The sequence below is a fragment of the Parasteatoda tepidariorum genome, chromosome 8 (assembly GCF_043381705.1).
Source record: "Parasteatoda tepidariorum isolate YZ-2023 chromosome 8, CAS_Ptep_4.0, whole genome shotgun sequence".
Classification (NCBI taxonomy): domain Eukaryota; kingdom Metazoa; phylum Arthropoda; class Arachnida; order Araneae; family Theridiidae; genus Parasteatoda; species Parasteatoda tepidariorum.
In genome coordinates, this window is record NC_092211.1 from 31026265 (window position 1) to 31051253 (window position 24989).

The window sequence follows — 24989 nt, forward strand, 5'->3', positions numbered from 1 at the left end:
CGTAGACCTTTTAAGCGAAATTATGTAACAATTTTCAGGAAATAGTAAAGCAATTTTAATAAGCAACTGATGTCTCCCACATTAGAAAAATAGAAAATAAAAAAATAAAAAGCAAGCATTAAGGCTACTTTTATTTCTTATTGAGTCTTTTAGTCACTCCTTTTATATTTAACAATAAAAAATATAAATAAATGTCACTTTAATTTGTTTGAATAATTTATTAGTACATTTGAATTTTATTTATTCACTTATTTAAAATTTTATTTTATTTGGCTAATAAATTTTAAACAAAAGTTAGATCTCAATAAAGTATCGTTTTTTATGATCATTGGTTATGATGTAAGTTTAATGCTCAAAATAAAATGAAAAAAAAAAAGAAAAATAAAAANAAAAAAAAAAAAAAAAAAAAAAAAAAAAAAAAAAAAAAAAAAACAAGTGCCAAAAAATTCCCAAAATAAAACATAGTTAATGCAGAATTTATCCAATCTAATTTTCATTACATCCTTATTCATTTATTATAGCGTTATTTCTTAATTTACCTAGAATATATTGTTTATAAGAAAAGTTAATTGCATGTTTATTTCCTTTACACAACTCTTCTTTTCAGTCCATGATATTTGATTTATTACTTTTTATTATGACGTACAAGAATGTTCTTTTCTTTACTTCATGCTCTAAAGATCCCCCAATATATTTAATTGCACATTTTAGTGAAAATACTTGATAACTAAATGTCCGAGAAAATTAATGTTCTTAGCATATGAATGATTTATTAATCAAAACTTTCCTTTAATTATAATTAATAGTTCAGACATTCAAGCGACAATTTAATGGGCGGTCTTTGATGAAAGGCTGAGTTCGAGAATTAGACTATGTAAGGTTGTAATCAGTCGGTAAAACGTGTGAAAAATCGAAACAAAAACAATGTTCCAGAACAATAGCAAAATCGTGTCAAAATTACCACGATAAAAATCAAACTACAAGTCCTGTGCATTGTAAGTAAGTTATTACAGTCATTCATAATTCTTGGACTCTTTTTTTTTCTTTTTAAGAAGCTAGGTCTATTAGAGAGGACAAATTATAGCCTCTTAGCGATGGCTATCTTTCTTCATGTGACGTAGCGTACTCATAAAAAAATCGTTTCATTGCAACCATCGATTTTGCAAGTCTCCGGGTGGGGGCGCTACGACGTGTATCACTTTACCTCGAAAAATGGCGGAGAAATCTTGTATGATTTTACAAATAGAATTTGACAATCCTTTCGCGTGATTGCCTGTATTACAGGTAGCTGATTAGCTGGAATGGGAGTGGGCCAGCTATAGACAATCGAAGAACCACAGTTATGAATTAGTAACCGCGAAAATGAGTGATTTGGTTTGAAAGGGAAAGATGGCCAGTTTGGCGATTTGGGATCTAAAGGTGACTATTGTTGTAGGATAACAATAAGAATTTCGGCAATTGATGACTTGGGAGTCATTAAGCATTATTTCAATGGCCTTCAACTCTAAAAGGAATATTTTACTGCTTACATGTGATAAGTGGCATCCTATTTACCAATTTGATGACATGAGATATGCGTACACTTGACATGAGATATGCGTAAATTTTATATCAATAATTTTTTTTTTAAATTTAAGTTGTTTTAGAAATGTATTAAACAATGAAGCATAAAAATCAATTTGGGGGTAAATTGGTTAAAATTACTGTACCAGTAGTAAATATTAATCCTTAAAAAAGCAGTCCAGAAATTTAATCTCATACGTTTAAAATTCCCAAGAATATTTTGCTACCTAAATGCCAAACTAATTACAGTGATAATAAAACAATTGTTCTAAGAAGTGAATCAAAATAAAATTTTAGAAAACAATCGTTATTCATTAATAACACATTGATCACACAAATGTTATTATTACTTTAAGCAATTTTTGTTTTACTGTTTTAAAATATATAACTCATTATTTACCTTTTACGAAATTTACTACATTTTAACTGCAATGAAAAAGATTAAAAATTAAGAGTATTAGTGTTAATATTGTGTCCATATTTTTAATTGTATTGTTGCGTTCTTTAAAATTATTATCCAAAATAATAATTAATCTGTACTAAATCATCTCAACAAATAAATTAATTAGATAGGCTTCTATGAAAAGTAACGAAATAATGAATTAAACCAATTTTAATTGAAACCAATTAAAAATATCTTTCACAATTTATCAATTTAATTTCGAATATTTATTTAATTTACGCAGAAATTCGTAAGTCTGTAGATGGAAAATTACCAGAAGAGTTCATGTATCTCGGTAATTATGACTTTATATTTAATTTATTAATTTTTAAAATAAGGCAGAAAACATTTGCCTTAAATTTAAATAATTGGATGATAAATTTTGCAATGTTTGAGTGCTCGGGGCGAAATATTAACACACAGTGTGTTTTTTATTTAAAAGATAGAGAAAAAAACGTGATTTCCAAGCATACAATATGATATTTCTGTATGCTTTTTTTTTAAATTTTTATATATATATATATATATCCGTTGTTGAACAGCCGACCCAATTTTTGGGTTTACGACTACCAATGTTCAACTCCGAATCCTTGTAATTTTGAACCAATCCAGAAGACAAGGAAACTCCTGGATCAGTAACCCCAGAGGTATTGATTTGTTATGGGAACATGGAGGACTTTGCAACTGGACAGATTTAACGTGCATCAGTCACCATTTACTTCACGGGGAGTCTTCGGCCGGTGAGGATCGAACCCACAACCCTCTGTACGTGGGCCCAGTGCCTAACCAAGCAGGCTATCCTGGCCCATTCCTGTATGTTGTGCCGGTTATTTATTTGAAATTTTTTAGAGACTTGTAAAGTACTTGTTTGGAAACAATGCTAAAGAACAGCATCACCTGAAACGTCGCTCTTGGAAAAGTGATTTGATTTTCAAACCAACTTCTTCTTTACGAACATAAAAATTAGATACTCGTCTAAATTAATTTTTAAAAATTTTCGCTTATAAAATCTGCACACATGATTTTGTATTTTTTTCTATTGTACTTTTTATTATTTATTATTGTACTTACTTACTATTGTATTTACTTATAGTACTTATTGTACTTACTACCGTACTAATTATTGTACTTTTTTTGTTTCCTTATCGTAATTTTTTTTAAAATGGATATATGCCTAATCATCATATTGTTAAACTATTAAAAAAAAAAAAAAAAAAAAAAAAAAAAAAAAAAAAAAAAAAAAAAAAAAAAAAACGTGTAAATGTTTTTCTCTCAGACATAAAAACTTAACTCCTTCAGATACATAAAATTCCTTCTACTTGTTAGGTCCGATTGAAGTTCATAAGATATTTGGAAAAAATTAAGTAGAAATAGAGACAAAGCAGATAATAAAATACTGCGTATTATCAGCTGATTTTCTTCTTCTTCTTTTTTTTTTTACTATCATTTAAAAACTATTTTACGTATGTAAGTTTTCCGATAATTTCAAAACAATATTATTTTTGTAAGAAATAAAGCTCTTCAATTTAAAATACTTTCTTTCAAAAATAATAATTTAAGTTCTTCCTGATCTATCCCAACTAAATCCAGAAAATATTTGTAGTTTAAATAATGTCTTGTTTAGCGGAAGATTAGATTTATGTCTTTGTAAACGAAAAATTGTCAGAAAAAGTTCTAAGCTTGTTATTACTTAAAGAATAATAATAATAATAATAATAAAAGCGTGCAGAAGGTGTGTAAGTTATACTTGAAAAAGAAAAATTCTTTAATTTAGAAATGTTGCTATTAAAATTTCAAAAAGAAGATTGAATTGATTTTTAAAGGTGCCTCGTAGACTGCAAAACAAAGTATGGTCAAAACTACCAAAATATAGTGAAATTTACAGTGTTTCTGGCGTGTGTCTTTCAAAAAGCTCGACAATTTCCACCGAAATGCTTTGGTAAAATTAACTATTAAATATGGCTTTATAATATGTGATGAAATTTGGTAATTGTGGTAAAATTTGGTAATTATATCATGATACTTTAGAGCATTGTATAAAAAGCACTTATTCATATAAATTTACTTTTCAGTTTTTTTATTTTTATTAAATGTGTGATTGTGAGAACGAAATTTTTGAAAAGCAGAATTTCCGGTAAATCTTTACCATATGAACGGAAAAATTACCAAATAAATAGTTTAAATATCGTATATTTTGGTTTTATTTACTAGAATTATGTTGTTGCTTTTTTTACCAGAAATGTCATTACCATGCAATAAAGTAATTTTACCAGAAATTTTTTTCCGTGTTAACAAAAAAAATAAATACACTTCTCTTTCGATATTTAAAAATTTCCAGTTTTCAAATTACGCAATTAGCCCTATTATTTTGAACTTATTATTGTATCTTCATAATTTGGTTTTTAAGGTGAATGTATAATTATAATCTTGCTAAACTATCAAAGAAAAAAGACATTCGAATGTTTTGCAATCAGTCAGAAAAAAATTGTATCGAACGATATTTAAAATTCCTTCTGGAGGCTTAGCTAGATCAGAGCACAGAAGCTGTTTTAATAACTCGGAACAATTTAAGTAGAAATAGAGGCAAAGCAGACAATAGGCTACTGCGTACTATCTACTGATATTTTCCCGACTGTTATTAAACATAATACCATAATAAAATGCATATAATGGTACCTATTACAACAATTAAGTATACGCGTCACGTATGTCAAAAGGAAAGAAACTGATTGATAGGAGAGTAAAAATAATTAAAGTCGAAAGTCATCTTCTATTCGATACAGGAATTCGTCGTCCATGATTGTTGTTTTCGCAGACGATTTGCTTTAATGCGACTTTTGATGAAACGACAGCAATAAGATTGGTAGACAGTGATATATCTCGTAGAGAGCGAATCGTAATTATCTCATCACTAATAAGCATAATTTTGAGACTTGAAATGCAAATGTTCATAAGCAGTATTTTATGACTTAAATTATCAAGGAAAATGTACGCAGCATTCATTAATGTACACCTATAAGCAACTTGATTACATTTTATTTCTAGCTGTTACTAGACGCTTTTGAATCTAGAGTTACAATTGGTCTCTTATAAAATAAAATTACACAGAAATTTCAAATTCACATGCTTTTGTTATTTATTTATTTTTTAAAAATATGCCAAATTTTTTATGCCGGAAAATATAAGCAAAAACTATTTATTGACAGTGAGTCGCAATTATCTCAACACTGATAATCATAATATGATTTGAAATTCAAATGATATAGGCTATATTTTATGATTTCAATTATTTCAGAAAGTATATGCAGCAAGCTTTAATGTATTCTTATTTGTAACTTTAGAATCTTTTATTTCTAGCTGCAACTGAAAGTTTTTAAATCTACATAGTTACCACTGCTCTTTTATATGGTAATATCATACAAAAATTTAAATTTTTTTTAGAAACGTACCAAGATTATTATTCACATTTTTTTACACTATGAGTGGTAATTATCTCATTATTAATAAGTATAATTGGGTAACTTGAGAAGAAGAAGAAGATCAGTGATACACAGACACATGATCCATTACCCCAGCTGATTGTTTATAAACGAGATGGCGTTTCAATATCAAGCTAAGTTTCTCTTCATAAGTTAGAATTTTAATTAATTAAATACAACGCCGCACCGCAAATCGAATTTTTGAAATAGAATTCTTTCTCGTCTACATCTTTTACTTAACTTAGATTTATTATTTGTTTATGTACTTTATTGTAACCGTGATATGTACTTGGCAACTTCGATGCATAATTAGTTTGCTTATATTATACATGGCTTCAGGCCTTTCTTTGTGATAAGTAATAAATATATAGTGAAAGAATAGAGATATTTGAAAAAGAATCTTTGTGAAATAATATAGAATGTGTTACTTAAGAGAATTGATATTTGACGGATTTGACTTACTCGAAATAGAATTTTAAGAACAGTTGCTAACGTAAGGAAATATCATGTTTTAACAACCAATCAGGATCGAGATTCCCACGCTACGTCACTTGGAGTTTAGAACGAAATTCGCAGGTATTTTGCTTGGAGTACAAATGTTCATAAACGATATTTTGGGACTTAAATTATCAAGCATACAGCATACATCATGGTATACCTATTTGAAACTTAAAAACATTTTTTCTGAATGTTGCGAACAACTTTTAAATTCTCCCGATGCGAAATTTCAGAAAAATTTCATGTTTTTATTTTAAGCAAAAATAAAATTATCTTTCGAATTTTACACATCGTAAATCGTAATTGTGTGCGAAGTTAATCGTTATTATCATCACTAATAATAATATTTTGATTTGAAATGCAAATGATCATAGGCTGTATTTTGTGGTTCAAATTATAAAGGGTCAAATTATCAGCTTCTAAGTTACGACTGATTTATACCAATGCGTATTTTGGGAAAATTGATTATTCTCCGTTTTTACAAAATCAAAATTATCTTTTAAACTTCATCCATTGTGAATCGCAATAATAGTCGAATATAAGATAAATCTCAACTAACTCTTTACTTATGAAAATAATTTTAAATTGAGATGCAACTGGTCAAAAGCGGTATTCTGTTATTTAAATTATAAAAGAGCATCGGCAGCATATATTAAATATTCTGAGTTGTAACTTTATTGTAACTCTACTATTTCTTTTAAATCTAAAGTAATGACAAGCTTATTTCAAGCGAAATTACAAATACATTCCATATTCACATTTCGTATAGCAAATGCATCAACATTTTGTAAAACAAATGATCTTTTCGTAATCGATAATCTAAATCATCTTTTAGATCATAAATTATTGTTACACAGTAATAGTATACAAGTTGCATGATTTTCATTTGAATTTGGTTTGATAATAGTAATATAGGTATAGAGATATAAGATAGCAGAGGTGTAAGATTAGGTTGCAGATATAGAGATATAAGATAAATTTCTGGAATATCTATATATTTTGGCATTGCAGAACAAATCCCTTAAAAATTGTTCCCGTCATGATATTTAATATTATTAATAATTTAGTGATTCTTATATTAAGCTTAGAACAAAAGTAAAATCAATATCAAAATGTGTTTTGAATTTCCATCCTTTAATAATGCAAGTTCTGTTTAAAACTATTACAAATAACTTTAAATAAGGTTATTATTTCATTTAAATATTACTAAGTTTTTTTCTTTGCAATAAGGAAATAAATACAAAGAAATATTATCCTTACTTATATTAAGAAGAATAACTTATAACTAATAAAACAACAACATGTGTTTTAGTCAAATTATATTTTTCTTTTCAAAATACCTTTAATGACTTAAAACTGATGATCATAATATCAACTGTGTTATTAACACAAAATGTCAACTGTGAAGAGTCATAGTTGCACATTTTTCTACTTTTGCATCATAAATATAAAAATTCTCTTTTAAGAGTATGTTGTTTCAATTTTATTTCATTTCGTTGTGCACTTGAAGCTAAATTCGTTGGCAATTATCTAACTGGAAAACGTGGATAATTATAAAAGGAACTGGTTAAGGTTATACAGCTGAAAAGCGTGGAAGTCTATTTGATGCTCCGTTTGAAATAAATTCAGCAGTTTGAATTTCAGCAGGTGAAACAATTTTGATTCTTTTTTTTTTAAAAAAAGAATATTATAATAAAGTCTAATTAGTATGCACATTGTTAGGACAAAACTTGAGTATTGTATAAAGGTTAAACCAACTTAACCAGAGTGTTTGAACTAGTGAATTGACCTCGTAAATAACCAAATAGAATAACAATAAAAAGTATGCATAACTTTGTAGTTTTACTATTATAAAAATTAATTCATGAAACAGTTTTTTTTTTCATTGCATTTTACTTTTTTTCTGTTGCACCCATTATAGTTGTGCAAAAATGCTCAAATAATGTCCTTTTGATGCATAACAAATCATTATAGCTGTCAGCAATCAAAAAAGCAAAATTATTTCTTAAATTGATCACAAAAGCATGTAAAATATAAAAAGGTGCGATTTTTTCTCAAAAGAAGAGTAGTTTCCCCTCTTGAATTAAAAATCTCAAATTCACTAAATAAAAGATTAAAGTCTTGGTTTTTTATTTGTTTTTATTGTCCTTTTGTCGATTAAAAGTAGAATTATAAAGCAAAAATATTTCATTCTTAAATCAAATCTCATTCGAAAAAATTATTAAACCACTAAATTAGTATTTTGTTTTACAATATAGAGTACGCTTAATTGAAAGGAAAATTAAGAAATATTTATTCGATGAACTTTTTAAGCTTCTTAAAAAAATCTTACTAAGTTCCATTTCCGAAATTATCCTTATCCTTAATTACGAAATTATTCTTAAAATTATATATACGAATAAATGTGTTATTGTATAAATTTTTTAGTTCAATAAAAAATAATAGTGAATTTAAAATTCCTGTTTATCTGTAGAAAATCATGTATTACACATTTCTTAACTGAAACTTTTAAATACCTGAATCCGATATTTTATATTCTGCGCCATTTTTTTTCTCGTGGATATTTAAATATCGTTTGATAAAAGTTTCATTTATCGAATGGAAAAATGTAACAATAATTTTAACATTGTAGCGTTGTCCTCGTACATTTTTGTCAATATAATCAATCTGGCATGCTTATTTTTAGAAAATCATAGCCAAACCTTTTATTTTGTTTCTCAAACTAAGTTTGAATTTCTAGAAACAAGAAAAAGAATCGTCGCATTTCTTATAAGGTTATCGTGCTTACCTTGTCGTTGTTTGGTGCCGGCTGCTATAGAAACCAAAAAGGTGGAACCGGTGACAGCATCACGTGACTTCCACGCACGTATGATCCTCATATTAAAAAGCAGAAGGGATCGTGCACACATTTAAATTTTATGGGATCTTTTTATATAACAAGAGACCTCCATCCGAAAAGTGTGAGAAACATAATAATTGCATTCGTACGCACTGTGTTACTATGCAATGCAGGGATTAATTCTCCCCCACAAATTAAAATCTGTTTTTGCCGTGCAATGTTTTTTGGGGAAATTTCCTGATAAGAATTATGTATTATCATGATAAGAGTTAATAATGCAATTAGTCCTGATTGAATAAGATATTTTAAGTGTGGCCATATCTAAATTATTTAGGGGAATAAAATGAAGGGATTATTGATTCGTAATAAAGATTAATAATTTCTTTCAAGAACCTAGTTAATAATTCCAACGCAATTAACATTATCAATATGTTGTTAACAATTAATCTAATAATATAATTACTCTTAACTGAAAAATATCTTTATTGATTGATGAAGCAACATCATCATTTTTAATTAGAGAATTAAACATTATAAATTTTTAAATGCTACTTAAAAAAACCTATAATTTTATATTCATTGCTACTTATAATTTATAATTTACCTAATGGTCCTATTACCAAAAACACTTTCTATTTTTTAATATCCAATAAAATAGATTCAAAGCGTGTATGTATGGTTCTGTTTTCATGTTTACATTACAGAAATTTCTTTATAGTACTTATATAAAAATATCAATATGAATTGAAAGACAACGGAAAATCAATTTTAAATACTAAAAAAAATATTATTTTATATCATTAAATTATTTATAAATAAAAAATACAAATGGTAATTTTATTTCAATAAAGAATATTATTTATCAATAGCGCTGTAAATAGTTTTAATTAGAAAAGTTTATTAATAGTACCTATGCATGGCTATCTATATTATTTAAGAAACAGACAGGAAGAAATGATAAATTCTGAAAGAAATAATAATTAGTACTTTACACCGTCAGTTTATTAATACTTTAAAAAATGAGTTTTCTATATTTAATAAAGTAATTTATTTAAAAACTGCAATTTAATTCATTTTACTTAAAAAATTGATTTTTGTTGTAAACCTAGAGAGAAATTTTAAGGGGAGGGGTAAACTATTTAATAAACTGATAAATTCAAATTTTTTTTAGCATTTTTTTATTCCCAATCATTTTAATAATGTGCGCAATTAGCTTATTGAATATACATTTTAGCAGATAATATAATACTGAATATACATCTATGTATATTCAATTAGTTTATCGAATGTGCATATTACCCTCGCTATTTTTTTGAACATTCAGTAAATTATATTTACTTTAACTTACATATTATTACATATTTTTATCATTTAGAAATCATTAAACATATATAAATAAATATTAAAGAATCGTAGCTGAAATATAACTTTCTTTCGAAATATATGTATACATAAAAATTTCATTTGTGCAAATTTATCATTCAAAATAGTTTTTCCTGATCTTACAGATACATTTAGTATATTATTTAGAATCAGCAAAAAAGTTGTGAAAATTTTTAATGCGAGATGAAACAGTTTTACTTAGTAGAACTGTAAATGCACGTAAAATCTGTAAAATATGAATTTTTACGAAAAAAAAAAATAAATAAAAATTCATAATTTAGTTTAACTGAAAAAAAATACTATTATAATTGTAACAAAAAATACGTACATTTTATACAAGATATGCACCATATAAATACTACCTATAACAAAATTGAATTCGATTGTATTTTTCATTTCTTCAACATTTATTACAATACATTTGGGACACTTTCATTATAGTATTATATATTAGAAAGAAGTAAATATAAGTAAGTATTCATAGATTATATTTATTTTTACAATATTCTTCACAACTGATCCTATTGCGATTAAATATTTGAAATAATAATTTTATTAATATTAATTAAAATAGAATTGTAAAATAATTGTCAGGGCATTTTTTATCTAATTTTTCACCGTTATAGTTTTATTTGTGTATTTATTGATTTTTTGTTTGTTTATTTTCTCGCAGCGCATATTTTCGTGCACATTAGAAGCAATTTATGACTTCATTGCAAAAATATTTCACTTAAAAAATAAACATATTTTTAGTTATATTTTTGTCTCAATTCTTACAAACAATTGTTATTTTGTCAATTATATCTATATATTTTTTTGCACAATAACCACAGTTATAAACTTAAAAAATACATTTAGTTCATCTCAACAACAAAACTGCTTTCATCTATACAACATAATTTTAACAGTGTATTAAGCTGTATAGCATTATACATTACATTATACAACTTATTGTATAATGCTATACATAACATTATAACATAAAGCCGACCGACTTGTGTAGGGGTCAAGGAAATGGCCTTGCATCGGAAAGGTTCTGGGTTTGAATCCCGGACAAAGCATAGATGTTCTTTTATTATCTGTACTATCTGTCCTTACTGTGGGAGCAACGTTGGACCACCTAATATGGTGCCTCTGAAAGAGTGGCCAACAAATCTGCCCTTCAGATGCCTGTATGACCAAAGGTCATTCTCCAGTTGGGCATTGAAAAAAATCAATGCAACATGTTAACATGTAACAATAGGAATATTATTATAGTATAATAAAGTGGCTTAGCAATGGTTCGACTTAGCACTTTACCAACGTAGACAAAAATTTTCACGATATTTTAGTTTAACGTACATAATAACATAATTAAAAGTCCTACGACCAATGCGATCAATATGGTTCTACGACCAATATGGTGTCCCTGAAAGAGTGGCCAACAAATCTGCTCTTCTGATGCTTGTATGACCAAAGGTCATTCTCCAGTTAGGCATTGAAAACAGCAAAACAATATAACATATAACAGTGGGAACATTATTATAGTATAATAAAGTGGAAGAATGGATTAGCAATGGTTCGACTTAATACTTTATCAACGTAGACTAAAATTTTCACGGTATTTTAGTTTAACGTATATAATAACATAATTAAAAGTTCTACGACCAAAATAGCTGTAACAAACATCAGTCTTTCAACAATATGGTGCCCCTGAAAGAGTGGCCAACAGATGCCTGTATGACCAAAGGTCATTCTCCAGTCGGGCTCTGAAAAAAGAAGAAAAGAAACACTATAACATGATAACATATAACAATAGGAGCATTATTATAGTATAATGAAATGGAGGAATGAATAAGCAATGGTTCTACATAACACTTTACCAACGTAGACTAAAATTTTCACGATATTTTAGTTTAACGTATTAACATAATTAAAAGCTCTACGACCAAAATAGCTGTAACAAACATCCGTCTTTCAACAATATGGTGCCCCTGAAAGAGTGGCCAACAGATGCCTGTATGACCAAAGGTCATTCTCCAGTCGGGCTCTGAAAAAAGAAAAAAAAACACTATAACATGATAACATATAACAATAGGAACATTATTATAGTAAATGAAGTGGAGGAATGAATAAGCAATGGTTCTACATAACACTTTACCAACGTTCTACATAACACTTTACCAACTTACAATTTTCGCGATATTTTAGTTTAACGTATATAATAACGTAATTAAAAGTTCTACGACCAAAATGGCTATAACAAACATCAGTCTTTCAACAATTTACTCATTTCCGATACCAAAAAACACCCTCACACAATGTTCACAACACCCTACAAAACATCTATTAACAAGTTCTTTTTTCTTCTATTTTAGGTCCTGCTTCACGTCGTGAACATGTGATGAATAACTTCAAAATGAGAAAAGAAAAGAAATATAGGTCCACCCTGCTTCTTGATGGATAGAAGACTCCCTTGCTAGAGCCCTTCTTCGGTCGGGCGAGGAAATTAAAAATTCCGTCTTGCTAAAAATTCCGTCATTTTTCCCATTAACGGCGGTTCCTTTCCAAACAGAGTTTTTCACTGTTTTTCTCTTGCAAAAACTTGTTCTTTAATAGTATCGCTCGCTTGATTAACTGTGACCTTAAAGTTATTCCTTTCTTTGAATCACCCCCCCTCCCACCAATATATGAGTTCATCTCAACACTTTCTTAAAAGCAAAGCGTGTTGTTTATATTTCTTAGATAGAAATAAAGAAAAAAAGGAAATTGCTTTTATAATTAACTAAATTCGCTATTCGTGATGTTAGATGGCGCGTGTCGTCTTTGAAATTAGTTGAGTTCTTTTTTTTTTTATTAAGTTTATGAAGATTGCTAGAAGTGAATTGAATTTGCGTTTTTCAAAAGAGAGTAGATCAACAAGGATTGCCAACTAGGAAACTAATTTAATCCATCATAAAAGTATAAAAATTAGAATAATTTCTGTACATTTTAAAAGGAACAGTTCTTTGTTGTGATATATAATGTAGTCTAAAAACTAGTTTTTATAAAGAATATTTGCGTTTGTCTTTGATATTTTAGTAACGAAAATCGCTGCAAAGATCTTAATAAAGAAATATTGTTATAAAGAGCTACCATTATATAAAGTTAAACATATCATTAAAATAGTATTGTTAAATAAAATAGCACAATAACCTTGATGAGGATTACCGAAAAAGGATTTGATTTTACGTTTGTTGCAAAAGGTAGGAGATTAGCAAGGATTGCCAAAGAAGAAACTCATTTTTATCCCTGATAAAAGCATATAAAATGGAGTAGACTCTGTATATTTTAAAAAGTGAATTTCTCTGTTGAAATTCAAAAATGCTAATGGAATGCAAAAGGTTAAAAAAAAACTTTTAATTATTGTTTGTGTTCATCTTTGATATTTTACCAAATGATAAAGCTATTTAAAAAGAAAAATTATTCTAATAGCTTAAAATAGTGTTCGCAAAATATATGGCAATTTAGCATGCTATAAAACTATTATTATTTCTTTTTTGTTGATTAATTTATATTTTTACGTGTTTGAAAATTTTTATTTAATATTGTTGTGTTTTTAATGTTTGTTTTGTTGCACTTTATTGCTTGCAAAATCATTGTCAAAGCACTTCGGTTAAAAAACAACCGAGCTTTTTAGTGCTCCCATAGAGCCAGTAATTTTCACCATATTCTGGTAGTTTTGATCACATTTTTTTCCTAAGTTTAATAAGCATATAAGTTAGACCTAATTTGTCTTACAAGGATTATAAAATTAAATACATTAAAGGCGAAGGGTTGCGCAAGATTCTGCATGCAGTCAAATATCAAATTTAAATATCTCAAAATTTAATATGAAGCAAAACATGGGATTTGTACTATATTCGGTATTTAATCATAAATAAGAAACCAATTTATTTCGTTAATAAAATATTATTTTCATGTTTGTGTTGTGTTTATTTCATTCCTTCATTTATTTTCAGTTTAGTGTGAGAGCAAGAGTGGAAGGCAGAGTAACTTTCCTTTTACAAACAATATTTAATTATGTTATGCTTTCAGTCAATCAGTAGATTTACTTACTGATTTAATTGCTGAAATTTGCTTTATGTTTCGATGATTCATTGTTTCCATCCATTAAATTAACTTTTCATTGTCCTCCTTTTTGAAAAATTATTACCGTCATTCAAAATAATCAGATTATTTTATTTTCTAACTAAAAACATCTGTCAATTTAGGAATACTTCTTTTATAGACTAATTAATTGTTGTAAAACTTTGGTCTACAGTAACACTCCATGTTTGCTTGTATGAAAGGTTTTAAAACATAAATGTTAAACACAAAAAGTTTTAACATGGTGGTTTAAGTTATTTCTCGTTATAAGGCTACTCAAGCCAGTAGTGAGAATTCAAGATTTGGCTTATTTTAGGTGTTGAGCTAGGCCGTGGTTACAAGGAAGTGGAGACGGGACCAGGCGATCCCAGGACCCTGGACTGTTGAGTGCACGGTCAGAATTCCTTACAAAAAAATTTAGTATCTTATAACTAATTTTGTAAAACTTTTCAGAGAATTTCCCTTTGAACGAGAGAATATAAAAACTACCATTTTGGTTAAAGGCTCTTAAAAAATTCACAAAATAAAAAAATAAGTTGTTGTTTTTTTTATGAAGAAGGGCTTAAAATAAACTTCGTTCTAGGGTCCAAAAAACCTGTATCCAGCTTTGGTTAAGGGGATAACAGCAGTGTATAGTAAATATATGCTGCTAAAAATAATTATTAGTAAAAATTAAAGTGCAAAAAGTAAGTTTTTCATTTTTTATATTTAATGATTCGGATACTAGAATTATACTAAAGAGTTCAGGACTGTTCACGGAGGAAAAACTTTTGGTAAACTTACCATAATTCTATGCTAGTGACATTATTGGTGGGGGAAAAAATAAGTAAAAAAGCATAATTCCGGAATAAAGCCAATATATACGGTATTCGAACCATTCATTTGGTAAATCAAATATTAAAAGAATTTTGCACTATAGATGGTTTATCTTGATCACAAATAAGCTGTTAGTACGAACCATATTTCCATTCAGGTTTAACCATAGTATCATGAAATCAAATGCTAAAAGAATTATGCACTATAGATGGTTTAATTTGATCACAAATAAGCTGTTAATATGAATCATATTCCCACTCAGGTTTAACCACAGTATCATGAAATCAAATGTTAAAAGAATTATAAACTATGGATGGTTTAACTTGATCACAAATAAGCTGTTAGCATGAATCATACTCCCATTCAGGTTTAACCACAGTATCATGAAATCAAATGCTAAAAGAATTATGCACTATAGATGGTTTAACTTGATCACAAATAAGCTATTAGTATGAATCATATTCCCACTCAGGTTTAACCACAGTATCATGAAATCAAATGTTAAAAACATTTTGCACTATAGATGGTTTAACTTGATCACAAATAAGCTGTTAATTTGAACCATATTCCCATTCAGGTTTAACCACAGTATCATGAAATCAAATGTTAAAAAAATTTTACACTATAGATGGTTTAACTTGAAGTACAAAAATACGATTAAATATGTTGAAATAATTACTTTTTTCCGCATAAAATGTTTTTAAAAAGTTCTAAAAAGTAGAGAAAAGGAAAGTTTCTTTAGGAACGAAAAAAAAAATAGAAAGTAAAAATATCGCATACTTCACTAAATATTCTAAAGGCTTGTTAAAACAAATTATTGCTTCCTATTTACAAATTGCTGTTTTAACCCAAAAAACGATAAAATAAAATAAAACGTTTAAAATTACGTGTTTCAAATAAACAAACAAACAAACAAAACAAAAACTAGAAAGAAATTTTATTTCTTTCCTTTTATGTTTGTATCTGATATTTTGTGTCAGAAAGTGGTCGAAATGTGAATTGACGATTAATTCCTTTGGACGATAAATTTTGCTTGTAGTGGCAAGGAAAAGATAGAAACATGTATCGTCGTTAAGATGAGATTTCAGCACTCTACTTAGTCGGAAAGTGGTCGGAATTTCGATTGGCTACAAAAATGACTGTAAATTTTAGTAGGAGAGGTCAGGAAACGGTTGAAACTTGCATTGTCATCCAGAAGCCGTTTAGAAATTTGCGTAAGCATTTAACGCAGGTGAAGGGTTTTGTGATTTGCTTATTTTTGCTGACACAAGAGGAGGGGTATTATTAATGCTTATACGTAAGACATTAAAAGTCCCTTATTTTCAATTTTTTTTAAAAAGCAATAAAAGAGTGGAACAAAAAAGCTATTCGTGGAAAATTTCCATTTTTGAATAAAAGTTGAATTCGGTAAAGCAATATTTGGAGAGGAAAATCTTCTTTGCGGCTTTCTTACGTAAACATGGAAGGGGTTTTGTGATATTGTAATTTTTGCTATCAATGAGGGGAGGATTCGAAGTTGCCAAAAATATATTTATGTAATAATAATCAGTTCTCTAGTTAATCAGAAAATGGTCCGAATTTCGAATGTAAGATTCCATCTTTGAGGACACGGAAGCGAATTAATAAAATCGCAGTGAAAATTTGAGTTTGTTCAAAATATCACGTAACACTTTCTTCTGATTAACATGTTCTTTTCTCTTTCTTTTGATTAACATGTTCTTTTCTCTTTCTTCTGATTAACATGTTTTTTTCTCTTTCTTTTGATTAACATGCTCTTTTCTCTTTCTTCTGATTAACATGTTCTTTTATCTTTCTTTTGATTAACATGTTCTTTTCTCTTTCTTTTGATTAACATGCTCTTTTCTCTTTCTTCTGATTAACATGTTCTTTTCTCTTTCTTTTGATTAACATGTTCTTCCAGTATCAAGTTAGATATGAATACGAAAAATAAATTTCATGGTTCTCCCTGTAAACAACTTTATGAAGGAAAGATTAGCTCCATATTCATAAATTTCTTCCAAATTTATTCACACAGGCTTTTTCTTTTATAGCTATTTCCAATAAAAATTTTTAGAATTCTAATCGAACACATGTTAGAAGGTGCAATAGAGAACGCAATTGAAATTTAAAGAATCGATATTAAGGAAACTGAAAATAATCTAAATCGGTTTGATTGCTGGAGGAAAGAGAAGTTGAAAAATGATTATTTAGGAAACCTGCAAGTTTCGTCAGACAATCAAACTGGTTTTGTTGCTTTTATCTTGATTTTCCCCATCAAGAAATTTCAATTCAGCCTACGTTTCTTTCCCGGTTAAATATTTATTTGCCCCTAAATAAGTATTTTTTTTATTATTATTATCTTAAAATGCATAAAGGGTGGTCATTACTGAGCATACGGATAAACAGTTTTTTTTCTTTCCCCTTTCTTACATCGTTTCACCATGTCACACTTGGTAATCACTGAAGAACAAATGCACATTTTAAAAAATCTTTACATAGCATTTACACTTACAACGTATCTACTAAATCGATGCTGCTCTAATACTTATTATTCACTTCTTTTCCTATCTCACATCGTTTTCGAGATAACTACGTTAACACGTCAGTTTCCCAAGAGATGGCAGCTATAGAGGCTCTTATTAAGTGCAAATAGCCGCTTTATTACATTTGTAAACCACTATTATTGCTCTAACTGAAACCGTACGAAAGTTAAGAAATTTAGTAAAAAATTTAGGTGCATTGTTGACATCATTTTTGGTGTTGAGGTAAGCAAAATGCATTTTCAAGTGCAGAGCTGCAGATACCCTGCAAATATTTTTATAAAATTGACAACAACCAAAAAAAAGAAAAGAAAAAAAAAACTCTTGTTTCGGAGAATTAGTGAAGCTACTAGCAGGTACCGGTCAAGACAAATTCAGGCCCAAGGCCCAAAAAATTTTCCGGGCCCCTAACAAAATATTTTGAATTTAAATTTATGAAGAGTAATCCTAACAATAAAGAGAATATATTGAACGGCATGATTCAAGAAAAACATTCTAAAAATTTTTGAAAGCAGACAATTGAAGATTATTTTTCTAAGATAAATTACGCATCTAAATATTAAAGCAAAATATAAAATGTTGTGTGAAAATAAAAATAGCTTGGTGACCCCAAACAAGTGAAATCAGTGATTTTTGCGAAAAGTCATTGATTAGCTGAATTATTTTAAAGATTGAAGTCTTCCATCTACAGTTTCGCATATTTGTAAAGAATAAATTTTTAGTTCTTGCTGACACATCATTTATAAAAGACTTCGTGAATATGCTTTCTCGTTGCATTTTCTTAAGCCGTTGGAGTAAAAATTGCACCAATTAAAATTCAGCTGTGCTTTCGAATTTGATAAGAGTTTACACGAGTTTGGTTTATCACAATATAAAGAAAATTTGAAATTAAAAAATGCCTTTTTTGAGAAAAACTGTTTCGTTCAGTATTAAAAAAAAGCATTATTGTGGACTTTTTACTAATTTTTGAGGGCCCACAGAAAGTGTGGGCCCTAGGCCCGTGCCTATTGGGCTGCGATAATCAGGCCCTGGTTACTGAAAGTGTCAAACGAAACGTTTTTGCAATGAAGAAATTGATTGATTCTAATGCACATGAAAATATGTGTGGTCAGTAAGCAAGCAAATAAATAATTAATTAAATAAATAAATAAGTGATTAAATAAATAAATAATTAAATAAAAAAATCAATTAAATAAATAAATAATTAAATAAAAAATAACTAAATAAATAAATTTTCAAATAAATAAATTAAACTTTAACAATGAGAAAGCAAATAAAAAATGTGACTACATTCTCTGTAAGTAATTTCAGTTTGCCTCATCTCCAAAAATGGAGACAACAATGCACCAAAAACGATAAAATTGCTAAAAGTGGTATGAAATTGACGTAAATTCATGTTAATTCCGGTTTCTTCAAAAAGAAATTTCTTTTATTTTAAAACTCTAACATTTAAAATTTTAATTGTTTCAAATTACCCAAACAATAGCTTTTATGCTCAAATTCAATTTATTACGTTAGCGATTTGATTAAGTACGACCCTAATTTCCTTTATAAGAAAAACTTTTCTTGTAAATTGCTAAAATTTATTACTACTCATTAATTTTAATGAACTCATTCCCCCCCCCTTCCAGCTTTTCTAAGAAATACACACATTTTTTAGCTCTTGTATATAATTTTGTACCAATTTCCGTCTCTCACAGAATATTTTGGTTTATAATATTTATTACTCCGATGCTTATGCTCGCATAGTTTACCTAACAACTTGTATATATTAGGCATAATATGATGCTGTAGTCAAAACAGTGTTTGGAAATTGACGTTTTTGGACCACTTGCTAAGCAAGAAGTTTTTACTATTTTTTGCGAACAATATGTATGTGACTCAGAGATGGGGAGACTAAAAATGGATAAAATAATAAAATGAAAATAATAATTTGATAAAATAATAAAATGAAAAATGAAGTTTTACAAGCAGAAGTTACTTCAATAGTGTATATTTATACTTTTAATAAAAGTTAAAAATAAAGTGGTTAAGAAATATAGAACATGTGTGTAAATGAAATACTGGAGCGCTTAAGTTATTGGAAAAATTTTACGTAAGTATAGGTAGTTCAATAGAAAATCATTCAAAGTGTGCTTATGTAGTATTTGTGCAACTCAAAAAAGTGAATGTGAATTAATAATTTTAATTAAATATACTTGATACAAATTTAAAATTAATTATTACTATACGTTTTTAGATTGCTATACGCAATGTAATTAAAAAAAAGAAGTTTCAACTCAATTCTAATTTTACGAAGAAACTTTTAAAAATCCATAAAAAATGGAATTGAATGAAATTCGAAAGAACATGAATATTCCCCCACCCCTCTCTTCACGTTCAAGCATTTTTTGTTTTCAACGTTTGGGAAGCACAAGTAATTCTCACGGAGCCTGTAACGCCATCTATTATTGACTTGTTTAACCAGTAAAATGTATTTCATTATTATAACTCATTAATCAAAAAAGAATGAACTCATTTTCTTCCAATATTTAAAATAAATATTTTTCCACTCAACAAGAAACAATAAATGTTTTGATATCTTAGAAGTTAATTCTTGTTTTGATATCTATTGAGTTTTAAAACGAAATATGTTTTCGTTTTAAGATATCTTATAAAATGTTTATCTTTTCCATTTCCTAAATAAAAAGGGTTTCAATTTTCGATATGAGTTTTAGAAGAGAAATATACTAAAAGTACTTTAAAGTCCTTTTTAAAATAATAGTTTGTAAGCAAAACACTATTTTCGTAGTTAAAAAAAATTAACATATTGTAATTAATTATTTTGTTTAAAAAATTAATTAATGCCAAAAAAACTTTTATTTATTGATATCGTGTTTTATTTTCCCTTAATTATAACATAAAAATAAACTTATATTAATTCACAACTCTTGAATAAAAGTTATAACGATAATAAAGATCTTTCTCATCTTAATCTTAATTATAAACTCTTAATTATAAATTCTTATTTTAATATGTTTTGCTAACGTTTTTTATTACAAAAGCACTTAATCATAAGTCATTGGTCCTCACACAGCGAAACAAATTCTGGTAAAATTACTGTACTATATGGTAATGACATTCCTTTAAAAACATAATCATGTTCAATAAAACCAAACTATACGGTATTTAAATCATTAATTAGTGATTTTTTTCCGTACATATGGTAACGATTTACAGGAAATTCTGGTTTTCAAAAGTAAAGTTCTTATTATCACGCATTTAGCAAAAAATAAATATGACTGAAAAGTAAATTTAACCGAAGAAATGAATTTTTATTCCATGCTTTAAGGTATCATGATAAAATTATCAAATTCAACCTCATTTACCAAATTGTATCACATATTATAACCTTATTTTACTGTTAATTTTACCAAAATCATTACCAACGCACTTTGTTAAAAATTACCGAGCTTTTTGGTGCTACCATAGAGCCAGAAACACGAAAATTTTACCACATTTTGTTACTTTTAACCATAATTTTTTACTTTTAACCATACTTTAATAACTTTACATACATTAAAGATACACGAAAAACTCCCAAGGTTCGCCCGATGGTAAGGGGATTCTCACCCATAATCCGCCTACCACTGAAGATATTTTAAGTCAACACTGTTGTCGGCTCTAGCCGGGAACAGGATTCGTACTAACCTGCCACTGCATAGATTCGAACCTGGGTCACCGCGACGAACGCTCTATCCCTTGAGCCTTCTTCGCTGCTCAGACAATATTTTAAAAATTACTGAATTAAGAATGTAATTTAAAATTAGCAAAATCTTATATTTTTCTCAAAAATTAATAGAATTGTAGCTTTACCCAGCACATTATTGCATTTTCAAACATTTTACTCAACATTATGGTTAGCTTTGAACTAATTTCCGTAAAACCGAAAATTTTCATCATGGGATTTGCATTTAAGGGTTTTTAAACCTTCGTAAATAACCTTCGTTATAGATGATGGGACGGAAGCGCTATTAAAAGCGTTATTAGTAAGCGTCATTAGCAATAGGTATCATACATGGGTATAATATATGATACCCATTACTATGACGATCGTTCGCTTTGAAAGTGATTCTTTGTATATCGAGTACTGATTTAATCCATGAGGGAGTATTTGAATGAGTAGAATGTAGAGTTTTGTGACCCACGAACCGACATCGGTTACACTGCGTCAACGTAAATGATATTAAGATATCTATACGTCAGCTGATGAAACGGTGCTACAGAGTAGACTGATGGGGGGAAATATCTCTGGGGCATAACAGATATGTTTATCTCCTTCTCTGAAGTCCTAAAATTTAAATAAATAATAAAAATTGTGTACATTGTTTGTTCAATAATCGAAATTGCGTTTGTTAACAAGGCTTGTTAACAACATAGAAAAGTAAACTAACAGCAAGATTGTTTAATTTTTTTTTCTCCCTTCTTACATGAAACGCAAATTAATAATTCTAGACTTTTACTTTTTTTTTTCTTGATTATGGCTTTACTTGAGACGCTTCAATTAGTATATTATAATCGTTTATCACGAATATTTTACCCTTGCTTAAAACGAGCTTACCAAATCTTTCACTATTCTAGAAAATTTTTTTGCTCTGGTATATAAACAAAAATTGTGATACTATCCTAAACTGCCATCACACAAATTCTTGATTCTTAGCTTTTTTTTTGTTATTTATTTATTTTGAAATTACCTAGCTTCTTTTTTACCTTCTTCATTTATTCACTCGCTATATCAAAAATTTGAGAATCATAAATATTACCAAAACGAATATTAACGAAGCTTTCTTCAGTTTAAAGTAAAAGCTTATAAACTTATAATATGGATGAGAAAAATTTACAGTAAATTGCAATTACTTTAACTTAAGAAATAACTGAATTGGTGATAGATTGGTAGTAAAATCATTTATCTTTGCACCTGCACTGGAATATGTGTTTTATAAGCAAAGTGTACTGAAATGACAACACTTTCCTTACATATTCTTAGAATCCTTCTCTAATATAAAAGCAAAATATGCACATGGGCTCATTTTAAAACCAAAAAATGTTATTGAATCACTAGTGAGGAAAGAAGGACGAAGAATTTCAAAACCAGTTTGATTACTCTAGGAGACTTGGATATGTTTCTAATATAATCACCTGTGTAAACTCTTCTCTGGCTCCCCCAGGAGATTTTAATATCTTCAGTCCCACCATCCTCGGTAGTGATTCATTAGATATCGATAGTGTTTTATCTTTTCCTCTCTGAAATATCAATTTGCAACTTCGAATGGGCTTACTTTTTATTCATTCTTGTCATAAATTCAAAAAACATGCATCAATAGAGGTAATTACGAAACATCCTGTTGTTTACGTAACATGTTACGAAACATCCTGTTATTTACATTACATATGTTACGAAACATCCTGTAGTATATTAAGAGGGAAAAGGATATTTAAATCGGTCAATATTGTGTGTAAACAAATCTCACAAGCACCAAATCAAAGTAAAGGAGATTATTTGGTGTTCAATTCTTATCTGTTCGAACAAGTTACCTTATCTAATAAACAGCACAAAATAACAGGGTGCAGGCATTGAAAAAGCTGTCACGAAACATCGAGTCACGCAACAAATAGACAGCCGGGAAGTTCCGCCCACTGATGGGCAAAGTTAAAAGAGGCGTGACTAGATAGGCGTGGTTATAATCTTGATTACATTGATCTGTTGGCTGATAGGTCAAAGGAAAAGAATGTTCAGCAATGCTGGTTTCGTATAGAAAGTTAAGACCAATATTTATTTTCTTTATAAAATTATAAAATAAACAAAACGATTGCCTAAACATAATAAATATTGTACATTTACCAAAATTTTACGTAATTTCCCAAGCTGCTAATTTTTCCGAGAAAAAAAATTCCCCCCCCCAAAAGAACCAAAATTTATTCTTTGCTATTATATTCATGTTTTAACATGATTTTGGTTAGCAATATATATTGCAACCCGGCAGAAAATCATGAAACTGAGTTTTCATTTATTAAGTTGAGTTTTGGAGGGTTTTTTAAAAAAATTTTTTTAACGAATTCATAAAACTGTTTTATATCCTCATATATGCAGTTGCATGACAACGCATTTATAACAAATAATAAAAGAAGGAGAAGTAAGTTTTAAATTTACTTTTTATTGCAAATTTAGATTATTTTAAAACACTATTTAAATAAATTGTATATAATATGTAGCGCATCAAAATGCTTGTTATATATTTTAATAATCACTTTTGTTTTGCATATTTTTAATTAAACAATAATTGGCTTAAACAAGCAAGTGACTCAATGGTGGGAAGTTAGGGGGCTAATATGGACACATAATAGAAGGGAGATCCAGCTGGACTTTGCTGGACCAGCTTTTGAGCGTCCTATGATAACATGGGGTGATTACTAGATTACTAACACGACAGTAGGATGTTATTTTAATGTGGATACTAAATTAAATTTATTTTTATAAAGTAATGAATTAATTTACAAATTTATTTATATTTTTTGCATAGATTTTTATTTACTTATCATTACGTAATAAAATTTAGGAAAATTTTTTAATATTTTAAGGGAAGTCGATGGGGCATATATCAATAATACTAAAACTGACCCTTTTTTCGATAAACTTTTTCTAAGAAACTACTTATGATATCGGTTTGAAATTTTTGGGGGATATTTGAGATTATAACAGTTGTATAACAGTTAAAGGAAATACTTTTTAAGTTATGAAAGATTTTTGCTCAAAATTGAGGAAACTTTTTTAAAAAATTAAGAGTTCTCAGTTCATAATTTTTAAAAAAAATTTCAGCCGAAGATATGCATTAACAACTATCACAGTGTAAACGTGCATGTATAAATATTCTGAGAAAAAATAATATCTTGTTTAGATGCTGAGAAAAGGTACATCGAAAAAAGTCAGTTTTAGCATTATTTGTATATACCGCGATTTGTATGTACCCGCGATTCCCGTTATTAAAGTTTTATTTTATTTAAAATAAAACTTTAGCAGTTGAAAAGAAAATGTGTTTCGCTAAAATTATTATGGTTCGTTCACATGCTTAATATGACCTATCTCTCAGCTAATGTTTAATATTGATTTGTCAAGCTACTTTATTAAATAAAAACTATTTAGTTAATACATTAACTGAAATAATAGTAAAAATAGATTTCTAATATGATAGTTTGCATTTGAAAAAATCTTTACGTGGTATAGTGAAATAATTTATTTATTTAATCATAAATTATTTGTGTGACCTACATTGACAATTGAAATA

At 28.1% G+C, this 24989-nt stretch overlaps 1 long non-coding RNA gene across 1 annotated transcript in view; it reads left to right on the forward strand.

The window, feature by feature from the left end:
* The window catches only part of LOC122268764 (uncharacterized), a 37868-nt gene extending 23721 nt beyond the window's left edge, over positions 1-14147 (forward strand). Inside the window, exon 2 of the long non-coding RNA XR_006224680.2 lies at positions 12562-14147. This is a non-coding gene — a long non-coding RNA (uncharacterized lncRNA). The remainder of the gene's footprint in view (positions 1-12561) is intronic.
* Positions 14148-24989: the final 10842 nt, after the last annotated feature.